The sequence below is a fragment of the Lutra lutra genome, chromosome 2, assembly GCF_902655055.1.
Source record: "Lutra lutra chromosome 2, mLutLut1.2, whole genome shotgun sequence".
Taxonomy (NCBI): domain Eukaryota; kingdom Metazoa; phylum Chordata; class Mammalia; order Carnivora; family Mustelidae; genus Lutra; species Lutra lutra.
This window is the reverse complement of record NC_062279.1, coordinates 177,379,641-177,385,990: the sequence shown is the minus strand read 5'-3', so window position 1 is coordinate 177,385,990 and position 6,350 is coordinate 177,379,641. Positions and strand designations below refer to the sequence as shown.

Genomic DNA, 6,350 nt, shown 5'->3' with positions numbered 1-6,350 from the left:
CAGTATTGGACTACAGTAAGCATAAAATAGGTTAGATCTAAAAAGAAATTTTAGTCTGACGATGAAGAGGACAATGACAATTGATAAAGGAAGGAAAAGAAAAACCTTCGTGTTGGTGAAATTAAACCTTTGGCTATTCCCTGGCCAGCTTCTGCTCTACATTTATCCCTCTACCTTAAACTTCCACCCCGCCTCATAGCCCAGTAACGGGACTTTGAAAACCAAATTAAAAATCTTTCCAATGGCTGTTTTAAATCCCAAGATCAATGAATGGACATTCTGTTCTTCCATTGGTAGAAAGGATTTTTAAAGGGTAATGGGAACAATTACTAAGCTTCATGGAATTTCTTAATAGTGGAGATGTTTCCAAGGCCCTCTTTATGCAGGGCCCTGAGTATGGAGCTTGGAAACATTGCCCCAAATAGAGCTAGAACACAGAGCTCTATTCTGTAATCTCATGAGACGGAATCCTGAGTGAGAGACAATATGCATTGGACATCGGAGCCATAGACTGAGTTAGCACAGCTGGATTTCAGTTAGGGGTTCTCAGCAACACCCAGCTGTATGGCCTTGGATATATTCGGGAGTCCTCACTTTCCCTGTGTGTAAGATAAACACTCATTCTGTAGGATCTCTTTTACTTTCACAAATGACGGTTATGTCTGTTTCAACTTTGGCTCTGGATTAGCCTTCTAACCTGGAAGAAGAATCATATGGTTGACACAGAGGCCTGTTCAGTTCATGAGGGTCCTGACATTCACCCAGTAGCTGGTCTTGAGAGCTAGATCACAATTGTCATGAACCACCTTGAATAGAGAACAGAAGAAAATAATACTCTGTTAAAATACGTTTTATGGAAAGGTAGTCAAAACCCTCAGGGGTATATATTTACTGTATTGACATTTCTATGCCCTTTTTATGCCCTAAGGAATGAAAATAAATGCTTTTAACCTTTAAAAAAGCTATAATCAGGTAACAAAACAGGTTGAACAGCATGACTTGATTTTTAAAGAATAGACAGTTGTATACACCAAGGTAATGATGGTATTTATCATTCAGTGATAGTTATAGATTTTTAACTTTTTCTTTTCTTTGTCAATATTTTCTTGTTTTCTACCACATGCATGTATTGCTTTTGTAATACTAAGCAATATATAACATTTGGAATCCTGCTTCTCTGTCTTGCATTCTTTTAGTTTCTCTGCCTGCAAAATAATCCAGAATACTTTACTTCTAATCTTTTCATGGATAAAAAGAAAAGCCATTCGTAGTTCCTTAGCATGTCTTCCAAAGAGAACAAAATTTATTTTTCTGTTAAACTCTACCCTGATCTTTATTGAGGTCTTTTAGGTTAATATCCTTAACTGTAACTGCTTCTCATTGAAAATAATAATAATAATAATAATAAGTATGTGCGGGCGCCTGGGTGGCTCAGTGGGTTAAGCCGCTGCCTTCGGCTCAGGTCATGATCTCAGGGTCCTGGGATCGAGTCCCGCATCGGGCTCTCTGCTCAGCAGGGAGCCTGCTTCCCTTCCTCTCTCTCTGCCTGCCTCTCTGTCTACTTGTGATCTCTCTCTCTGTCAAATAAATAAATAAAATCTTTAAAAAAAAATAAAAAATTAAAAAAAAATAATAATAATAAGTATGTGCTCAGTCTGCCATAAAAAGGTGTTGCAGGTTTCAGAACTCAGATTCACCTGCTTGTCCTAAAACTAATTACGGAGGTTTTTACATTGAGTCCCCCTTAACAGCTTGAAGGAGGTGGAAAAGCTGAGAAATGATAATGTGGATTCAAATTCTACTCCAGGTTGAATCATGACTCTGCCATTCTCAAGCTATGCAAACCCTGAGCTTTTTACCTACCTTCCCATATCTTGTTTTCTCATTTGCAAAATGAGCATACAATGTTGCTAGGGCTAAATGAAATCCTACTTGTAAAGAAGATAGTTCAGTCCTTGAAAAACAACAGGTGCTTATTAGAGCATTTGATGGCTCAATAAATTCAACTATAATTAATTCTAAAATAAAAATTAGCCTCCTTCTCAAATAACTTCAGAAACTAAGCTTCTACAGTCCGATCCCATATCTGATCCCGTCCTCAGCTTTTCCCTATTTCTGAGAGAAATAAATACACTTGAATAATATTTGGGGCATTTTTTCCTGCTTTGATTTTAATATATAAAAACTCTACCTACTGTTTCTCAATTTGAAACTCTTTTAAATGTGCAAATGAGCAATTTCTATTTCTTAATAAAACGATTATTATTTCTCAAAAGTAGAATTAGTATCTAATCAATCTAACTATACACACACAAAATTTTTTTTTAAAGATTTTATTTATTTATTTGACAGACAGAGATCACATGTAGGCAGAGGCCGGCAGAGAGAGAGAGAGAGAGAGAGAGGAGGAAGCAGGCTCTCCACTGAGCAGAGAGCCCGATGCGGAGCTCGATCCCAGGACCTTGAGATCATGACCTGAGCGGAAGGCAGAGGCTTTAACCCACTGAGCCACCCAGGTGCCCCCACACAAAATTTTTTGAGCTGGAAGAAAATTTAGACATAGGCATGTCTTTTCCATTCAGACAGATGCCTGTTAGTATAAACTCATGTTTACATATTCAATAAATTAGTTTTTGAGGTACTAACAATGAAATAAAAAGACCGTTAAATAGAATATTCAAAAGGGATGGCCTGGGACGGCTGGGCTGGCTCAGTTGGTTAAGCAGCTGCCTTCGGCTCAGGTCATGATCCTAGCGTCCTGGGATCGAGTCCCATATCGGGCTCCTTGCTCGGCGGGGAACCTGCTTCTCCCTCTGCCTCTGCCTGCCTTTCTGTCTGCCTGTGCTCGCTCTCTCTCCCTTTCTCTCTGACAAATAAATAAAATCTTAAAAAAAAAAAAAAAAGGGATGGCCTGAGTCTGTTAAAGTTAGTAGTACATAAGTTTACTCTTCCTAAGGTTAATTATCACTAGCAACTGATGGGGCAGTCCACTATAAAATGAGAGTGGAGTGATGCTGGAAGGACCATCTCCACTACCTTAAATATTTCATTAATTTACTTATTAACTTGTTTTTCTCACCAAGTAAATGATTCTAACGGTTACTCTTGCTAGTAAGGCACTAGCTTTGCTTTGTGAATAGAGAAAATATTTAGTCCATCTTTCAAAGTGGTTTATAATAATACCTGCATCACAGAGACCCTGTGAGAATTTGATGATAAAATAATTTAGCAGAATCTGAATATAGTAAATGCTTATTAAATGTTATGCAATATTATTTTTTTTAAGATTTTTATTTATTTATTTGTCAGAGAGAAAGAGAGAGCAAGCAAGAACAAGTGCACAAGCAGGCAGAGGCAGAGAGAGAAACAGGCTCCTTGTCCAATGTGGAACTCGATCCCAGGATCCTGGGATCATGACCTGAGCTGAAGGCAGTGGCTTAACTGACTGAGCCACCCAGGCGTCCCACCATTATTTTTTATTACTAAGAAAATATAGGCACTGGAGAAGTTAAGCCCTCAAGATTTTTTTTTAAAGATTTTATTTATTTATTTACTTATTTATTTGACAGAGAGAGAGACCATGAGAGAGGAGGGAGAGGAAGCATAAGCAGGAGGAAAGGGAGAAGGAGAAGCAGGCTCCCTGCCCATCAGGGAGCTTGACTTGGGGCTCTATCCCAGGGACCCTGGGATCATGACCTGAGCTGAAGGCAGGTGCTTAACGACTGAGCCACCCAGGGACCCCCCCTCCTCAAGATCTTTTAAAAGAGGACTGTATCAGAATAATTTCCCACGAAAATAACAATGTATCTTGGTCTACTTTCAAAAGTCATTCCTTGACAAATTATTCCTCTTGCTACTTCCTTGGCCAGTTTAAGAGAAAACCTCTTTAATTCCCATACTTTGATGATACTTCTATGGAAGCACATTCACCTGGTTGAAGTCAGCCCTTTACAGTGGGGAATTTGAAATTATTTTTCTTTATGACTATGAAACCACTTAAACATAAGAGTTCAAAAGACAATGTGAAAGACATCTATGAGTGAAACAATGCTAAAATACCAAGTTAAATACCAAGTTTAACATATGTTAGTAGTTTGCTTTCTTTATTTCAGTTCTCTCACTTTGCTTTCTAAAAATGAAATGTTATAGGTACCTTTATACCCTCAATCTGCCATTTTCTTCCCCAGCAGTAACCACTATCCTAATGTTGGTGTGTATTATTTTCATGATGTTTTTCTACTTTTATTAGGTATGTAGAATCCATAAATAGTACTATTTCTAAATTTTATATAAATTATACTTTAAGTATCCTTTACAACTGATTTTTTTTTTTTTACTCACCTTTGAATTTTTGAAATTAACTCTTTAATCATGTAGGCCTGGACCATTCATTATAAATCTTGCATACTAATTGTTTGAATAATCCATGGTTTATGTGTTTATTCACTGCTAAGTGGATTGTTTCCTATATTACAAACTTGCTCAAAGAATCTCCCTTTGTACAAGTGCCTGGGTTGTTCTAGGGTAGAGAAGTATCTTGGCAAGGTAGATGCATCTTCAACTTTATAAAATATTCCCAAATTGCTCTCCAAGGTCATCAAACCAACTTATACTTCAACCAAAATGGACATGATTTCATCTTCCCCACACCCTTACTATTTGGTGTCATTATATCCATTGAATTTTTCCAATTTGCAATTGACATATATTTTCATATTTGCCTGAATTAACTTGCCAATCCAATCATTTGCCAGGAATCTCATAATGTCATTTTCTGGAAAAAGTCTATAATAAGACAAAGGAGCAAATGAATGCAGGAGTCTAACAACGCAACCATCATCATGAAAGATACCTTTTTAAATGAAAAGACCAAATCAAGGAAGGAAGGGGATGGATCAACATCTGAAAGTATAAATATGAATAAAAAAGCATGTTCTTCTTACAAGGTAGCCACAGGTAAACCAACACAAAACAAATCTTAAAGTTTACTTCCTGATCAGCAGTTTAGGACCAACTAGATTATACTAAAGCCTAAAGAAACCACAAAAGCTGTAATTTCCTCTTTGTATCTTTCAGAAGCAGGGTAGAAGTATATAAAGCCCAATGTAAAAATTAGTAAATTTTGCTTGTTGAGATCTCATATTCTATTTAGTTGGTAAATCAAGATTAGTTTGATCATTTATATATCAGTTGAGGATATATTAATAAGCTCTGTGCAGAGGGCTGCTTTTAGGTAAAGGGAAGTAAATACAAATCTTTCATGTCGCAAGTGTGCTTGCTACTTGGCCTTCATAAAAATAAAAACTACAGTAGTCCTATGACTATGAATGCCAATAATTTTATACAAAAGAATATTAAACACATTAAACTATTATGTGTTCTTGCCTACCAGTACTGTACTCAAATCCAGAAAAAATTTACAATGAGTAACCCTGGCCTTGATATATGTAATTTTTAATTTGTTTTTCATTGTCACTTCTGTCATTCTTGATTTAGTTATTCTATTTTCATTGATGCTTTCTACCACTGAGAAATTGATAATATTCAGCTGTGTAAACTGTGTCTTTATCTGGTTAATTCATTGGGATGTATTCTAGGTAAATACCCTCACCACAAGGAATAGAGAAACTTCTAGAAATAAAGTCTTTACAGAAACATAGAAAAATAAAGTCGATACGTGGTACTGGGCCATTACAAGCTAAGAAGCCATGAAGCTGCTTTGATCTTGTTACAATAAGACTCTCTGCAGAATATTAAAAATAATTTTCTAGTGATTTATTAATTTCACATTAGCCAAAGTACATTGTATGTCCTTCCATTTTTATAACTTATTTCAAAGAGGAAGGAGGAAAAAGACTGCTTTGATTTAATGGCCTTCTAAAACTGGCAAAGTTTGATTACTTGGTGTTCAGTGGAGTCAATGATTTGACTAAAGCTATATTTTTAAGTGTAATCAGCTACTAAGAAATTATCTTTTAAAAAGCCAATATGTACATACCACTAACAAAGCAATGCAGTGATTTTACGTTTTCCTTTTGAAAATAATGTAGTTATATTTCTTTTATAAATGCTATTTTTGAAAAAAAAAATCACACAAAAAATGCTATTAAGTTTTTCTTAGGTGAAATCTTATAATGAGGAAAAGAAAACAGAATCAATACCATAAATTATATTCCTGGGTGCGTGCGGCTCACACAATAAACAGCATGGAGTATTTTATGGCATTATTGAACACATTCTGTGCTTAAAGAAAGGAAATAAATACAAAAACTTTCCATAAATATAAAACTTTTCATATTTAGCTTGAAATTATTCTATTTTCAAATCCTTAAAAAAATTCATTGGTTATA

The 6,350-nt window shown here is 35.7% G+C and overlaps 1 long non-coding RNA gene across 1 annotated transcript in view; it reads right to left on the bottom strand.

Annotated features, from left to right (window-relative positions):
- Positions 1-703: 703 nt before the first annotated feature.
- LOC125093681 (uncharacterized) overlaps positions 704-6,350 on the bottom strand; it is a 28,080-nt gene continuing 22,433 nt past the window's right edge. The window contains exon 4 of the long non-coding RNA XR_007125316.1: positions 704-806. This is a non-coding gene — a long non-coding RNA (uncharacterized LOC125093681). The remainder of the gene's footprint in view (positions 807-6,350) is intronic.